Genomic DNA, 18813 nt, shown 5'->3' with positions numbered 1-18813 from the left:
TGAATATTTAACACCCCCCAGAGTTCTCACACCGCAATGCAGACTCCGCTTGCATCCACTTTCACCTTCCCAGCCTCGCTCACTCGGTAGCTGAGCCCACACTTACTGCTCCATTATTCTAACTAATGATTTGTGGGAATATTAATCAAAAGGGAAAGTTGTTGGAAAAAAAACAGATTGTCACCGGATGTACTAGAAACGCAGTTCATTGTTAACTCCTCCGCATCAACTAGTTTTAACAACAGTTGGAATTAATAGGCTAGTTAAATAAATATCAATTTCACTGGCATTTATCGGTTTATATTTGTGCGGGAGACGTGACAGAGTCTGTCCTTAAGAAATTCAATCCGGCACTGATACACAGACTCAGATACTGTGGAGGGGCATTTTAGACAGTGACAGTGTCCCACTTCAGTATGATATACTTAAGAACAAAGAACAATACAGCACAGGAACAGGCCCTTCGGCCCTCCAAGCCCGCGCCACTCCCTGGTCCAAACGAGACCATTCTTTTGTATCCCTCCATTCCCACTCCATTCATGTGGTTATGTAGTAAGTCTTAAACGTTCCCAGTGTGTCCGCCTCCACCACCTTGCCTGGCAGCGCATTCCAGGCCCCCACCACCCTCTGTGTAAAATACGTCCTTCTGATATCCGTGTTAAACCTCCCCCCCCCTCACCTTGAACCTATGACCCCTCGTGAACGTCACCACCGACCTTGGAAAAAGCTTCCCACCGTTCATCCTATCTATGCCTTTCATAATTTTATACACCTCTATTAGGTCACCCCTCATCCTCTGTCTTTCCAGTGAGAACAACCCCAGTTTACCCAATCTCTCCTCAGAACTAAGCCCTTCCATACCAGGCAACATCCTGGTAAACCTCCTCTGCACTCTCTCTAAAGCCTCCACGTCCTTCCGGTAGTGCGGCAACCAGAACTGGGCGCAGTATTCCAAATGAGGCCGAAGCAACGTTCTATACAACTGCAACATCAGACCCCAACTTTTATACTCTATGCCCCGTCCTATAAAGGCAAGCATGCCATATGCCCTCTTCACTACCTTCTCCACCTGAGACGTCACCTTCAAGGATCTGTGGACTTGCACACCCAGGTCCCTCTGCGTATCTACACCCTTTATGGTTCTGCCACTGGCACTTAGAAAGTGCTTCAGTCAGTGTTGTATACAGTGAGACGCAGTGTTCTAGATCAGTGAGATACAGTGAGACACGGTGTTCCAGATCAGTGTGATATACAGTGAGATGCAGTGTGATATACAGGGAGATGCAGTGTTCCAGGTCAGTGTGATGTACAATGAGACACAGTGTTCCAGATTAGTGTGATATCCAGTGTGACACAGTGTTCCAGAGCAGTATGATATACAATGAGACGCAGTGTTCCAGATCAGTGTGAGACGCAGTGTTCCAGATCAGTGTGAGATACAGTGAGACAGTGTTTCAGATCAGCATGAGATACAGTGAGACACAGTGTTCCAGAGCAGTGTGATATACAGTGAGACACTGTTCCAGAGCAGTGTGAGATACAGCGAGACACAGATTTCCAGATCAGTGTGATGTACAGTGTGACACAGTATATCAGATAAGTGTGATATACTGTGTGGCACAGTGTTCCAGACCAGTGTGGTATACAGTGAGATAGTGTTGCAGATCAGTGTGATATATAGTGAGACACAGTGACAGTGTTCCAGATCAGTGTGATATACATTAGACAGAATTCCAGGTCAGTGTGATGTACAGTGAGACAGAGTTCCGGATCAGTGTGATATACAGTGAGACACAGTGTTCCAGATCAGTGTGGTATACAGTGTGATGCAGTGTATCAGATAAGTGTGATATAATGTGTGGCACAGTGTTCCAGATCAGTGTGATATATAGTGAGACACAATGACAGAGTGTTCCAGATCAGTGCGATACATTGATCTGGAACACTGTGCCACACAATGTGATATACAGTGAGACAGTGTGCCAGTTTGGTGTGATATACAGTGAGACAGTGTTCCACATCAGTGTGATATACAGTGAGACACAGTGTTCCAGATCAGTGTGGTATACATTAGAACATTACAGCGCAGTACAGGCCCTTCGGCCCTCGATGTTGCGCCGACCTGTGAAACCAATCTAAAGCCCATCTAACCTATAGCGTGACACAGTATATCAGATAAGTGTAATATACTGTGTGTCACAGTGTTCCAGACCAGTGTGGTATACAATGAGGCAGTGTTCCAGATCAATGTGATATATAGTGAGACACAGTGACAGTGTTCCAGATCAGTGTGATACACTGTGTGGCAGTGTTCCAGATCAATGTGATATACAGTGAGACAGTGTGCCAGATTAGTGTGATATACAGTGAGATACTGTGCCAGATTAGTGTGATATACAGTGAGATACTGTGCCAGATTAGTGTGATATCCAGTGACAGAGTGCTCCAGATCAGTGTGATATACAGTGACACCGTGTTCCAGATCAGTATGATACACTGTGTGGCAGTGTTCCAGATCAATGTAATATACAGTGAGATACTGTGCCAGATTAGTGTGATATACAGTGATAGAGTGCTCCAGATCAGTGTGATATACAGTGAGCCACAGTGACAGAGTGCTTCAGATCAGTGTGATACACTGTGTGGCACAGTGTTCCAGATCAGTGTGATATACAGTGAGAGTGTTCCAGATCAGTGTGATATACAGTGAGACAGTGTTCCAGATCAGTGTGATATACAGTGAGAGTGTTCCAGATCAGTGTGATACACTGTGTGACAGTGTTCCAGATCAGTGTGATATACAGTGAGACAGTGTTCCAGATCAGTGTGATACACTGTGTGACACAGTGTTCCAGATCAGTGTGATACACTGTGTGACACAGTGACAGAGTGCTCCAGATCAGTGTGATATACAGTGAGACAGTGTTCCAGATCAGTGTGATACACTGTGTGACACAGTGTTCCAGATCAGTGTGATACACTGTGTGACACAGTGACAGAGTGCTCCAGATCAGTGTGATACACTGTGTGACACAGTGTTCCAGATCAGTGTGATATACAGTGAGACAGTGTTCCAGATCAGTGTGATACACTGTGTGACAGTGTTCCAGATCAGTGTGATATACAGTGAGACAGTGTTCCAGATCAGTGTGATACACTGTGTGACACAGTGTTCCAGATCAGTGTGATATACAGTGAGAGTGTTCCAGATCAGTGTGATATACAGTGAGACAGTGTTCCAGATCAGTGTGATACACTGTGTGACACAGTGTTCCAGATCAGTGTGATATACAGTGAGAGTGTTCCAGATCAGTGTGATATACAGTGAGAGTGATCCAGATTAGTGTGATATACAGTGAGACAGTGTTCCAGATCAGTGTGATACACTGTGTGACACAGGGTTCCAGATCAGTGTGATATACAGTGAGACGCAGAATTCCAGATCAGTGTGATATACAGTGTGACACAGTGTTCCAGATCACTGTGATATGCAATGAGACTTTGGGTGGGATTTTCCGGCCGCACTCGCCCCAAAACCGGTAAATTCTGCCTGTGGTCAATGGACATTTCCATGGTCTGCCCCTCGCTACGATTCCCATGGCGGGCGGATTGGGAAAATACGCCCCTTCGTCTGTGTCATCTGTGCTTTCTTCATCAAAGTTCTGCTCAACTGGCGAGGTACACCGCTACAAACCACATTTGTATTAATGCAAAGGCTGCTCCCAGTGATCGTGTAACGGGGGACTACCCTCTTGGAAGATGCCAGCCTGTTGACATTTCCAAACATGGCGCACTTAGAGCTTTCACAGTTGTTGACCATTCGCCGATTCACCTCTTCAAGAGACTCCAGGTAGCAGTTAAGCCAGTCCACCCCATACACTGTGAAAGTGCAACTACTATCTAAAACTGCACAGTTGAATGAATCAGCCATCAAAATACTCATCAGTGGATTCAAACTCCCAGTGACCAACACTATTCCTTCATGGCAGTCCCCATCATCATTTTCAGAATTATGTTTCCTGTATTATTTCAAAAACTTGATTCATTCGCAGTGGGCAATACATTGCATAATGATATTTGGAATCACAACAATAACACCGCTGAATGCTTTCCCAAGTATTCATTGGGTTTAAGAGGCTGCGCTCGCCGTCTCAGACCTGCTTTTTTTTCTCGACACTCAAATTGGTTAAAAGTGCAGTTATCTACAGACTGCCTTTTGATAAAACACACATCTGTATTGAAATCTGAGTCTCACATCTTGTCGATCATAGAATCCCTACAGTGCAGAAGGAAGCCATTCAGCCCATCGGGTCTGCACCGACCGCAATTCCACCCAGGCCCTATTCTCAATCTTGAAATGTGGCCACCATTGAATCCTCCATCATTTGCTTTATCTCAGTAGGAAAGTAGTTGGAAATGATGGCCTTCCTAAGAAGTGTTTCAGGACAGCAGTCATTTGGTCTAAGAGAGTTCCTGTCAATATCAAAAGTCTATCGACATGAGAAACACGTGCACAGTAGAGTAGCTTAATGCCAATGCAAATTGTGGGATTCCAAGCTCAATTCTCTTCAGTCTCTTATACCTTTTAACAAAGTCCATAAAATAATCCTCTATGGGCTGATTATCCATTTTCTTAAATCTATCAAATGTTGACCAGTCTTCATAAGCTTTCAATTATTCAGATTTTTATTCAAAGATTTTTGCAGGGAGTCCACTGTCTCTTCGTTATTCAAATCATCCTCTTCCATTTCTGAAAATGTCACCATACTACCAGAAGGAGGTCGCCACACTACAGAAGGATGTGGAAGCTTTGGAGAGAGTGCAAGGAAGGTTCACCAGGAATTCTCCTGGTCTCGAGGGTGTTGGCTATGAGGAGGGGTTGAATAAACTAGGGTTGTTTTCACTGGAAAGATGGAGGCTGAGGGGAGACCTGATAGAGGTCGACAAAATGATGAGCGGCATGGATAGGGTGGATAGTCAGAGGCTTTTTCCCAGGGTGGAAGTGTCAATTACAAGGGCCACAGGTTCAAGGTGAAAGGGAGAAAGTTCAAGGGAGATGCGCGGGAGGGAGTTTTTCACGCTGAGAGTGGTGGGTGCCTGGAACGCGCTGCCAGAGGAGGTGGTGGAAGCAGGCACATTAGCAAGATTTAAGAGGTATCTGGATGGGTAGATGAATAGGAAGGGAATAAAGAGATACGGACCGATTAAGGGCAGAGGGTTTTTTTTTTAGTTAGGGCATCATGGTTGGCACAGGCTTGGATGGCCGAAAGGCATATTCCTGTGCTGTATTTTTCTTTGTCCTTTGAAAACCCTATTACTAATCCTACTTTTTCCAGTAATCACAAAGCCAAAGCTCTACCTTGCTTCCTTCAGAGAAAAGCAGTGATCCATGTCCACATTTCCACCTTGTTTTTCCACTGTTGATATGGTTCAGTTTCGCAGATCATTGGTGGATAATCAAAGCTTGAGATTTTGCATTTTCTTCCTGTAAGCTTGTAATGTAACTTTGTCAGCAGCAATTTACTTTCTTTCCTTCTTTTGCAGCAACCAATCACTGAGGCGTAGTAACCATTCTCTATTACCTTTTCATTTATTGCTGGGAGTAATGGATCATGGCAATTTCCCCCTCCCCCCAACCCCAGAACCCAGGCTTGCCTGGGGAAGTGAATGATCCTACCAGCAGACTAAATTCCAAACGCAGCTTCATGAGAAGAGTCCACAAAAGGAATCATAGTCAGTCCCAAAAGGGACAATAAAAAACTGCCCCGAGATGACATTGCAGTAGGGCCTGCTCTCCAAATCTTTCAACTGAACATTGAGGGCCTGTTGGCAGCCAAGCCTCATCAAATCCTTGCTGCTCAACATTCCATTCATATCATTTGCCTGCAAGATCAGAACAGAAGAAACTATTCCATCAAAGGCTGTGACTGATGGGGCATTAGTGCCAGGCCCCTATGTGCCAGTGTGAGAGAGCAAACTATGCACCACATCATAGAAGAATGCCCAATCCACAGACACAGTGGAGACCTGTACACCCTCAACACAGCAGGACCGAAAGAAACTACTTGGTTTAGGGACTTCGCATTCGCTAAGTAAAGATTTATAACTATTAGTATATGGTGGATACAACAGCTTGCCTTCTTATCTCAGCAAGTTTATTGTGCTTCCAACTCAATAGATGTACAAATTCCATATACGATTCCCACAGCAACTATTCCAGCTGTGTCCATTTATACTCTTTTGGTGGTTGGCCCAATAACTTACTTGTCTTTAATAAGACAATTGACTTAACAAGGTATTTGTCATAACATGCACTTGCTGATACATTGACAGGTTGGGCTGACGGTACTTCCCTGAGAAACTCCTGCAGTGATGTCCTGGAATAAGATGATTGATCTTCAACTATCACAACCATTTTCACTTTGTGCCAGATGTGACTCCAACCAGTGGAGGGTTTTCCTCCTGATTCCCATTGACTCCAATTTTGCAATGGCTTCTTAATATCACACTTGGTCAAATGCTGCCTTGATGTCATGCACTCTCACCTCACCTCTGGAGTTCAGCTCTTTTGTCCATGAAGGATAGGAAGGGTAGGATTCGAGAACCGTGGATAACCAGGGAAATTGAGGGACTGGTCAAAAAGAAAAGAGAGGCGTATGGTAGGTCCAGGCAGCTAAAAACAGAGGGAGCTCTGGAGGAGTACAAAGAAAGTAGGAAAGAACTCAAACGGGGAATTAGAAGAGCAAAAAGGGGTCACGAAATGTTCTTGGCTGACAGGATTAAGGAGAATCCCAAGGCATTTTATTCATACGTTAGGAACAAAAGGGTTGTCAGGGAAAAAATCGGACCTCTCAGGGACAAAAGTGGGGAATTATGCTTAGAGCCCAAAGAAGTAGGGGAGATCCTAAATGAATACTTTGCGTCGGTATTCACAAAGGAGAGGGATGTGTTGACTGGGAGTGTCTCGGAGGGGAGTGTTGAACCGTTGGAGAAAATCTCCATTACAAAGGAGGAAGTGTTAGGTTTGTTAGAGAATTTAAAGACTGACAAATCCCCAGGGCCTGATGGAATCTATCCAAGGCTGCTCAGGGAGACGAGAGATGAAATCGCTGGGCCTCTGACGCAAATCTTTGTCTCGTCACTGGACGCAGGTGAGGTCCCAGAGGATTGGAGGATAGCTAATGTGGTCCCGTTATTTAAGAAGGGTAGGAAGGATAACCCGGGTAATTATAGGCCGGTGAGCTTGACGTCCGTGGTGGGGAAGTTGTTGGAGAAGATTCTTAGAGATAGGATGTATGCACATTTAGAAAGGAATAAACTCATTAACGATAGTCAGCATGGTTTTGTGAGAGGGAGGTCATGCCTGACTAACCTGGTGGAGTTTTTTGAAGAAGTGACCAAAATGGTTGACGAGGGAAGGGCCGTGGATGTCGTTTATATGGACTTTAGTAAAGCGTTTGACAAAGTCCCTCATGGTAGGCTGGTGAAAAAGGTTGGATCTCATGGGATAAAGGGGGAGGTGGCTAGATGGGTGGAGAACTGGCTTGGTCACAGAAGACAGAGGGTGGTAGTGGAAGAGTCTTTTTCCTGCTGGAGGCCTGTGACTAGTGGTGTTCTGCAGGGCTCTGTATTGGGACCTCTGCTGTTTGTGATTTATATAAATGATCTGGAAGAAGGTGTAACTGGGGTGATCAGTAAGTTTGCAGACGACACAAAATTGGCAGGACTTGCAGATAGTGAGGAGCATTGTCAGAAGCTACAGAAGGATATAGATAGGCTGGAAATTTGGGCAAAGAAATGGCAGATGGAGTTCAATCCTGATAAATGCAAAGTGATGCATTTTGGTAGAAATAATGTAGGGAGGAGCTATACGATAAATGGCAGAACCATAAAGGGTGTAGATACGCAGAGGGACCTGGGTGTGCAAGTCCACAGATCCTTGAAGGTGACGTCACAGGTGGAGAATTTGGTGAAGAAGGCATATGGCATGCTTGCCTTTATAGGACGGGGCATAGAGTATAAAAGTTGGGGTCTGATGTTGCAGATGTATAGAACGTTGGTTCGGCCGCATCTGGAATACTGCGTCCAGTTCTGGTCGCCACACTACCAGAAGGACGTGGAGGCTTTGGAGAGAGTACAGAGGAGGTTTAGCAGGAATTGCCTGGTATGGAGGGGCTTAGTTATGAGGAGAGATTGGGTAAACTGGGGTTGTTCTCCCTGGAAAGACGGAGGATGAGGGGAGACTTAATAGAGGTGTATAAAATTATGAAAGGCATAGATAGGGTGAACGGTGGGAAGCTTTTCCCCAGGTCGGTGGTGACGTTCACGAGGGGTCATAGGTTCAAGGTGAAGGGGGGGAGGTTTAACACAGATATCAGATGGACATATTTTACACAGAGGGTGGTGGGGGCCTGGAATGCGCTGCCAGGCAAGGTGGTGGAGGCGGACACACTGGGAACATTTAAGACCTATCTAGACAACCATATGAACGGAGTGGGAATGGAGGGATACAAAAGAATGGTCTAGTTTGGACCAGGGAGCGGCACGAGCTTGGAGGGCCGAAGGGCCTGTTCCTGTGCTGTATTGTTCTTTGTTCTTTGTTCATGTTTGAACCAAGGCTATAATGTGGTCAGGAGCTGAGTGGCTCTTGCAGAACCCAAACTGAGCTGCTGTCATTAATTTTTCACATCACTTGTGTAAAATGAGGGGAGAGGATGGAAAAGCGATAGCAATTCTTCTCACATTCCTGTGAAAGTGAAGATAATTACAGCTGGATAAAGGCAAAATAATGCGGATGCTGGAATCAGAAACAAAAACAAAAAATGTTGGAAAATCTCCGCCAGCCTGATAGCATCTGTGGAGGGAGATTGAGTCTGGATCACTCTTCTGACAAATGGATATCCTGTCTTGAAACTATTCTCTCTCCACAGATGCTGTCAGACCTGCTGAGAGTTTCCAGCATTTTCTGTTATAGTTACAGCTGGGTTCCTTTGACTGCAGTGGTTAAGGGATCAATTACTGTTTTAGATCATTCAAACATAGCTACTCCACTATTTTCTTCAACCCCAGAGGCAATGGCATTCTGAATTTATCAGCTAATTATGTTGCTGCCTTGTTAATGTAGAAGTGATTCTGCAAGTTGATGTCATGAATTAAACAGCTTGCTTTCATATTTAATCCCTGACATTGCCTCTGGGACAATAGGGAATGTTTGTCTTCCCCCATGCCATGTCACAGGTCTGTGGGTGCTGACAACCCTCCCATACATCTGCATTTTGTGGGTCTAAACAGTGAGCGTCAAACATGGGGGCAGCTTTTAAAAGTTAAATCTCGAGTTATAAGCGCATTGCAAAGCGGTGAGTTAAAAGGCCCTAATTCTTTATTATTTTATTTATTCAGTTATGGGATGTGGGCGTCACTGGATTGACCAGAATTTATTGCCCACCCCTAACTGCCCTTCAGAAGGTGGTGGTGAGCTGCCTTCTTGAACTACTACAGTCCCTGAGGTGTAGGTACACACACAGTGCTGTTAGGGAGGGAGTTCCAGCATTTTGACCCAGCGACAGTGAAGGAACAGCCAATATATTTACAAATCAGAATGTTGAGTGACTTGGAGGGGAACTTCCAGATGGTAGTGTTCCCAGGTATCTGCTGCTTTTGTCCTTTTAGATGGTAGAGGTCGTGGATTTGGAAGGTGCTGCATGAAGAATCTTGGTGAGTTTGTGCAATGCATCTTGTGGATGGTACACCTGGCTGCTACTGTCAGTTGGTGGTGGAGGGATTGAATGTATGTGGAAGGGTAGCATCAAGTGGTCTGCTTTGGCTTTGTCTTGGATGGTGTCAAGATTTTCATTCAGGCAAGTGGAGAGTATTCCATCACACTCCTGATTTACGACTTGTAGATGGTGAACAGGCTTTGATGAATCAGTAGGTGAGTTACTTGCCACAGGATTCCCAGCCTTTGACCTGCTCTGGTAGCCACAGTATTTATATGTCTAGTCCAGTTCAGTTTCTGGTCAATGGTAACCCCCAGGATGTTGATAATGGAAGATTCAGCAATGGTAATGCAATTGAATATCAAGGGGCAATGGTTGGATCCTCTTTTGTTGGAGATGGTCATTGCCTGGCAATTGTATGGCGTGAATGTTACTTGTCAATTGTCCGTCCAAACCTGGATATTGTCCAGGTCTTGCTGCATTTGGGCATGGACTGCTTTAGTATCTAAGGAGTTGTGAAGGATGCTGATTGTGCCTATGTAATGAATTTTGTCAGTAACCAATGATGGCTGCCTGGAGTTATTCTCAACCAAAATTGTCCAGTATCTTTAATAGTGCAACTAACCAATGAATGTGTTGTACGCTGACATCAAGATCACATTCGTCTACGTCATGACTCGGGGTTAGCAAAGATTCTAGAAGGAAATGCTGCTGTGAACATTTGACAGGAAGTGATGCCTGTTGTACAAGGATTTCCAATGGACTCTACTCCAGGAGAGGATGAGAGACATTCCTCCACAGATACACAACCAACTCCTGCACCCACAAGTCCAGTTCCATTCAAACAAGCCTCACCAGCGTCTACGGTGTGACCAGTGGTAAAATCACCAAAGTCTCTCTCTCCCCTTTGAGGTAACTGACTGATGCTGATTTAACCTGAGGATCACCACACCTCAGGCAAGGTTGAGAAGACAGGGTCTTCATCAATAACCCCAGCCGGAACGGGAATTGAACCCATGCTGTTGGCATTGGTCTACATCACCAAGCAGCTGTCCAGCCAACTGAGCTAAACTGGCCCCAGTCACAGTGGCACTGTGCAGTTGCATAGTTACAAAGCTCCTGAAAGACTGGTGTATCGTTGAGACATGAATTTCATTATGTTTCTTTCCTTAAGGGATTGAAATGAAGGAGGAGAAGTGTCATAGAATGTTATAGCATTTTCCTGTTTGAATCTATATACTGATGTCATCTGTAGCGCACTGTCATGGGTCATCTTAACACAAGGGACTTGCGTAACTAACTGCCTCCAGTTCTGAGTCCCTGCTGTACAATATTTACATATTTTTATAAGTAAAGAAGATTGAATATCACAATGCATTTGACTATCTTTTTGTGGCCAAGTTACCACAGCAACGTATTAGTTCATGTAAAGGCTGAGTTTATTCGCAAGGGCCAATTAAAATCTAAAAATTTCAACACCTGTGAATCTCAGTTGAAATTATCACTAATGTAATTCTGGCAATATTGTTTCTGCATCAGAGAGAATTAAAAATCGTGCCCCACAAATGGATTTTCATCAAGAGAACACTTCAATTAGGAGGTGAGCCACCATAAAGTAAAGGAGTGGGGAGTGCGGCACTGGGGAGAGGGGAAACTGAGGGAGAGAAAGATAGTGATGGGTGAGGGGGTGGGGAAGGGGAAACAACTGATTGGGACAGACTGGGAGAAATAAGAGAGAGTGCTTTTCACTGATGTCCTGGTTTTAATAAAATTAACAACAGGTGAACTGGTTCCAGCTGAAGTTGACCAAAAAGAATGGGTACCAGCTGAGCAACTGAGAAGCCCAACTGGATTTCCAGTAGGGTTACCAGTTAATTGGCTGCCACCAGTAGAATCATCCTATATTTAAATTAGTCTGTAATACACCTCAATTTCACACAGGTTAACATTTTTCAAGCATTTGGAACCCCAATGTTATCTAATTGCACTTTAAGTTAATCAGCATTAAAGGTTAATAACTAGGAGCCAAGTTACAACCTTAAATCCATCAAAGGATCATTTCAGAACTGGTTGGAACTGATTTTTTTCCTCCCATGTCAATTGCAAATAAAGCCATCTCTGATCACTTCCTTGTATCATTCATTGTTGTGTATTGGAGACATGATACCTGGGACAGACTTTTGTTAAAAAGAAATGGAGCTTTGCTAATGGTGTGTTATCTCTTCCATGGCTGCTTCTTCTCTTTCTGTTTCCTGCACTAGGTCTATTCCATCACTTCTGGTGCATATATTAAAACAGCAGAGCTCCAGTGAGCCAAAGAACAAAGAAAATTACAGCACAGGATCAGGCCCTTCGGCCCTCCAAGCCTGCACCAACCATGCTGCCTGACTGAACTAAAACCCCAAAGAACAAAAAGGTTACAGCACAGGAACAGGCCAATAGGAATAAATATAAATACATAACATTTCTTCCCCCTTTAAATTGACCGTCCCCAAACAAGTGCAAAACAAGTTCAATATAAACAATAGTCAATGAGTCATTGACTATTAATAAGTCAGACAGTCTGAAGCTTATTGCTCTTGGGCCGGTTGATGGCTATTTCTGGTGTCATCTTCTTTGCACTGATGTCATCAGTGGTTGGTTAAACCGACGTTGATGTAGGAACTAGAGGTTTCTCTGCGTCTGAACAGAGGTGTTGCTTTCCTCACAGGTGTCTGGTAGTGTAGGGGTTGTAGAAAGGTTCAAGTCAAGACTTTGAGTCTGATCCTGAATTTTCAACGGACTCCACAATTGGCGGATCTGTTCTTCCAACCAATAACTGGTCTGCAGGTCTCCTCCAGATAATGTCATCTCTGGGCTGTACAGTGCAAGAGACAGGTCCAGTCTGTGCAAGGACATTAGCAGGAACCCATTTCTCCCCTGCGGAGTAGTTCTAAGTCAAAACTCCTTGTCCTTAAGGTCTCTCAGACCACAGTCTTCCCATCTCTGGAGAGTGGCATCCAAGTTTCAGAGGTGTTCCCCTTCATCTCTTCCAGTGACTAGGATGTAATCCAGATGGCACTGAACTCTGCTCAGTCCACACAGGATCTGACCCATTGCTCTTTGAAACAATGCAGGAGCAGATGTGATACCAAACGGCAACCTTCAGTACCGCAATAAGGCTTTATGTGTCACAATTGTCAAAAATTCCTGTGATTTCTTTCTCACATTCATCTGCAGCTAGGCCTGGCTAAGTCAATTCTGCTAAAATTTTGACCTCCTGCCAATCTTGCACTCAATTCTTCAATGTTAGGTATTGGATACTGTTCAGCACATAACACTGGATTTATGGTGACTTTGAAGTCTCCGCGAATCCTGACAGATCCATCTTTTTAATGACTGGAACAATAGGCGTGGCCCAATCACTGATGCTGAGAGGATCCAGAACTCCAGTCTTCACCAGTCGCTGCAAGTCAGCCTCCATTTTCAGCCTAATAGCATACGCTACAGACCTTGCCTTCAAGCATTTCATTGGCTTCCTTCTTTAATTTTCAACTTGACTGTAACATCTTTCATGCTCCCTAATTCTCCAATGAAAACAACAGTAGGATTCTTTAAAGTTTTCATGAGGCCTGATTTTCCATTGGTCATCATGTTGACTTCAGCACAGTTCAGTCGAATCTTCTGCAGCCAAGTACGACCACCAATGCTGGATAGCTTTCCTTCACTTCATGTAGAGGCAAATCTGCTGATTGCCTATTGAGTTGCATAGCCACTTCAATGCAGCCCTTCAGAGGACCACTTCACCTGTGTACGGCTTCAACACTATCCTTGATGGCTTTAAGGGAATATGCTGGCATTTTTCATTGTAGATAGTCGCTGTCATCAGTGAGACTGCTGCCCCAGTGTCAACTTCCATCCTTACTGGCTGTCCTTTCAGCAGCGGAATGATCCAGTATTGGTGTATAGTGCCAGGTGACCATGAATCTATCATTGATTGATGTAAGATGCTTTGATGGAAGGAAATCTGCCATCTTTGCCTATTCTGGCCTGCATGTGACTCCAGATATACAGCAATGTGGTTGACTTTTATCGATGAAAGATTAAAAACATGAAATGCTGATGAGAGACTACCCAAAATTGTTTAATTATTACTCAATTAATCATACACAACATTTTTGCAGTTGGCTGCATGAATGTGGCAGAGATTAGCACCATTTACCCATTGTTGATGGATGGTGTAAGTGGCATCCAAAGGTTTAAAGGACAGTAAAGTATGTCACACCTTGGACTTGTCTCCTTAAGTTTCGAGTATTGGCTGCAACTGATTTAGGCTCAAAAAGACAATTGGCCAAGCATGTTTTTAATAACTAACCCCTTGACTGGATCTGAAAATCAAACCCATCCAATCCTATGAAGAGATCATCATGAGGCCCTTGACAAAGTTAGTCTCTGCAGGGATAAGTGAAGGCAGATGGCTTTTAAATCACGTGTAGTTTATTGATGGAAAAAACAGTTCCTTTTCAATGCTTTACTCGCTGGCAGTTGTGCACCATCTGTTTTCAGTCCTTGGTCTTCTGCTGATTACAGAATCATTGCAAGTATAAGAATCTAACACCTAGCCATGTTCCTTATTTGAGCAATAGTAGATAGTGTTGGAGAAAAGTCTATATCCAGCATAACTCCTGCCTCAGTCCCAGCCAGCAATGTGGATAGATTTTTGTAAGGCTGGGTTACGAAACATTATAGAACCAAAGTGGGTAATGGAGTTAAAATTCATCTCATTGAATGATGAAGGAGGCTCAAGAGACTGAAAGACCTCTTTCTATTTGTATATTCCTACATGAAAATAAAAGTTTGAACTCTGCGTCCAGCCAAACTAATTCATGTTAATTGTATATTGAAAGTGTTAATTGTATGCCGGTCGGGAAAGAAAAGGTCATTTGAAGGCTCGGGGTAATCGTTCCTGTCCTTTTGTGAGTGGTTCAGGTAAGCAGCCCAGGGTTATGAACCAGTGGCCAATGATAGAAACTGTAGATTTTCGGTAGTGAAGGCAGGAGCCTATAAGATGCTTTGTAAATCCCACTTTTACTTTGTGTAACGGGGCAACCCCATTTGTGCATATCCCTGGATTACTGTCTGAAAAAAGGTTCCAAAGCAGAAACAGTGGTCAACATCCTATTGTGTTTGGCTTTTAATGGGGGTGGGGCTGTCTGGTGTTCGAGATGGTGGAGGCGGACCCACAGAAGAATGCATCGTCCCTTTGCAAGAAGTTACTGAGATTTAAACTGACTTTTCAATGATACTTGAAAGAAAAGAAAACCTGTATCACTGGAAAGAAAATGTGAAATGCAAAAACTGCCAGGGTACTTCATGATGTGGAGATGCTGGCATTGGACTGGGGTGGGCACAGTAAGAAGTCTCACAACGCCAGGTTAAAGTCCAACAGGTTTATTTGGAATCACGAGCTTTTGGAGCATTGCCCTGATGAAGGGGCAGCGCTCCAAAAGCTTGTGATTCCAGGACTTTAACCTGGTGTTGTGAGATTTCTTTGGGTATTTCATGCCTCTGAAGGTCCTGTTACCCTCCATTAAACTCTAAGCCAGAGCTTCCCATTGTCTGAAAGCTTCCCCAATACCACATTTCCAGCTTTGTAAGGAACATATCTGCTATTAATAAATTCCAAACACTAACATTCCCTGACCTCCTATCTGCCAGATTCTCCACATTGTGGTGGTGGTGGGGGGGATTGGCTGTGGCTCATCATTACTTGCATCACCTGCCACAGCCAACACATCCTCTGTCTCTGTTCTCCACAAGCACTTCCACTTTTAGTAAGAGAGGGTCTGGGTTCACAACAATTGCTGTAAATGCAACCCCCCCACCCCACCATCCTCCCATCCACCCAACAATCTGCAGGAAGCAAAGGGATGAATGGACAAATCATTTGCTATGTGATAAGAATTGAGACCAATGAAAATGGTAGGAACAGAGTGCGTGGGTGGGATGGCTATATTGCTTTTAAAGGTTACACTATCTGTGCTAGCTGAGACAGGGTTACTGGGCACTGCAAATGTCAGCACTGCCCCAGTGGCAGACACTCGCTTCTAGGTCAGATGCCTGTGAGTTCAAAGTTCATCCCAGAGACTTGAGCACTGAACCCAAGTTGACATTCCAGGACGTGTCCGAGAATTTCTGGAAATAACACGGCCACATTTTTTATCTCCTCTACAGGATTTCTTTAGTTGCTATATAATGACTTGCATCATCGCAGTGAGCTTGCTCCACCCTGTAGCAGCTTCTCCTCTGTAGGCTTTTCACTGGAGCCCCATTCTCCAGCATGGAATTGAGGCTGGTTACTCCAGTGCAGTACTGAGGGAGTGCTGCACTGTCAGATATGCCATCTTTCAAGCCAGACATTAAAGTGATGCATTGTCCCCCCCGCTCCCCTCTCAGGTGAATGTAAAAGATCTCCAAGCACTGTTTGAAGAAGAGCAGGGGAGTTCACCATTATTCCTGTACAATATTTATCCCTCAAACAACATCACTAAAAAATAGATATCTGATCATTGTGAGATCATGCTGCCACATTTCCCTACATTATTGTTGTAATATACCTTTAAGGGTCAGCAGCATGCTATCATTAGAAGGTAAGTGTGTCATTGATTCAGTCTTAGTTTCACTTTTGCTTTAGAGCAGAGCACACGCACAGCTCTGCTCACAATGTCTTCAAGTTTTCTACCTATGAATAATGTCCCCAGTGCCTAGTCTAAATTAATGAATACACCAATTCCTTGTGAGCAATTGGTGCCCCTATCATTACAACAACACCATAATTACAACAAAGACTATGGCCAGAATTCTCCGGTCTTGCACGCCCTGTCACAGCTGCCAGTGTGAACGGAGAATTTTGCGCTCAATCAGATCTCCATTCATAGCAGTGGGACTGGAGAATCCCAGCCATGGGAGAGGTCGGAAAATTCTGGCCTATATGTCAAAAGTATTTCATTTCGATGGAGCCCTTTAGGATGTCGTGAACAGTGTTTTTTAAATGCAAAGTTCTTTCCTTTCGCAGTGCTAAATGTCAATTGAAGATTCAAGAAACTTCAAGAGTGTTTATATCTAAAACTATGCTCACAGTCAAAGAAAGGCTGGAAGGAGGTCTTTTGACTTCTATTCCAAGGGACAGGCAGCTGTAGCGTGGGAGCGTTGTGCTCAATTTCTAAAGGTCCAACAGTGGGACAATGCAGCAGGCTGTGTTGCTGGGATAGAAGAGTTAGCTCCATTGTCAAAGGACGGCTGTGATAGGAGCAGACTAGTGATTCCATATTAGAGGATCCAGTTGCTCTAATAGAACCATAGAATCTACACAGTGCAGAAAGAGGCCATTTGACCCATTGAGTCTACACCGACTCGCCAAAAGAACATCCTACCCAGGTCTTCCTCTCTGCCCTATCCTCATAACTCCACACATTTACCATGGCTAATCCACCTAATCTACACATCTTTGTGACAGGAAACTGGAGCACCTGGAGGAAACATACACACACACACTGGGAGTACGTGCAAACTCCACATAGACAGTGACCCAAGCCTGGAATTGAACTCAGGTCCCTAGTGCTGTGAGGCAGCAGTGCTAACCGCTGTGCCACCGTGCCACCCCAATTGCAGGGTTCTAATTCAGTATCCCAATTACTCTACTTGTAGAATTGTGAATTCCCTTTCAGTCCCCCAGTCGCTGTGGTGAATTGCTGGATTCTCATTCACTGCTGGAAGGACATTATAGGGGCTCTAAATTCAAATCCTAACTCAAGATTATTCAAAGTCCAGTTCTCTTTATAGATAAATATCCCTGGTACTGATTCTCATTCCAAGAGGAAATCCCTGAAGTGACAAAGAGCTTCAACTCAGGGAGAAGGGAAATCACCGAGGAACAACAGCACTCTTAAAAGCCCAGAACAGTCAGTCTCGCCATTATAGGTAGATCATTAAAGCCCAAACTCCGTGTCATCTAATTACTATTTCCAGATTAACTTCCTCCGTAAATCAATCAGGAGGAGGATGTGGGGTCTCCAGTGGAAGAACAACTCGGTAAAAGACGCTCTTTGTTTTGTCCGAAACTTGTTAGTCTTCCAGTGCAAAGAGTTGTCCCTGGCTGAGTGTTGCAGACTGATGCATTCCAAAGCCCAGGGCTATGTGCTGAGGGATGCACTAAAGCTTGGGGCAGCTGCCACAGAGGTGCAATGGGGATGGTCGCTGTCTGAGACCTTTCAGCCATAATAAACTGAGGAGGGGAATTATATAGAACAGTGAATGTAAACAGTGAATATTACATGTATCACAATTGCATTGAAAAAAAAGATGGTGCTGGAGTGAGGCGATTTCTTGCGAGCTGCCCCCAGCATACTCTCTAATTCCATCTTTTACTCCCATTCTACGCTCTTAAAATTGAGCTCCAACTCTTTGAAACTTTTGCTCCTTGAACTTTCCAATAATAATGCTCTTTTCAAATCTCTTACAGGTTTATCAATCCTCCAGATTCCAAAGACTCTCGATCTGGAAGTGACCCCAAACAGCCATCCACGTGGGCCCGACGGCCGGTGCAGCAAATTCGAAGCCGGGGCCTTCATCCCATTGATCTCCACCGACCTGGGGGTGACCCCTTGAGAGTCCGACAGCCGATGCAGCAACTCCGGAGCCGGGGCCTTCATCCCACCAGCCTCCAACTCGTCTGACTTGGAGCGCTGCAACTTTCTGCAGGGCCCAAGCATTCCCTCCACCCCCTCCTTTTACAATCATCCACACTTCTAAAAATCAATTACTAATACTGCTCTTTTAAATTTTCATGCACATCTAGAGATCCTCCGACCTCTGAAGAAAGACCCCGACCTGACAGTGACCTGGAAAGCCCTAACACGTGGAACCGGCCATCGGCTCATCCGCAACCATGACCCCAGAGACCGCATCCACTTACTGGCCTACGACCCATCCATGCCGGAGCATGGTCTGGACATCTTCTGACCTCAGAAGTCGAACCACAGCCTGACAGTGACCCAGGATGCCCAATCGTGGGCTGACGCAAGACCACCCACACAATGACCAAAGCGAAGAACCTCAC

The sequence above is a fragment of the Mustelus asterias genome, chromosome 21, assembly GCF_964213995.1.
Source record: "Mustelus asterias chromosome 21, sMusAst1.hap1.1, whole genome shotgun sequence".
Lineage (NCBI taxonomy): Eukaryota > Metazoa > Chordata > Chondrichthyes > Carcharhiniformes > Triakidae > Mustelus > Mustelus asterias.
The sequence above is the reverse complement of the archived record's forward strand: the minus strand, read 5'-3'. Positions refer to the sequence as shown.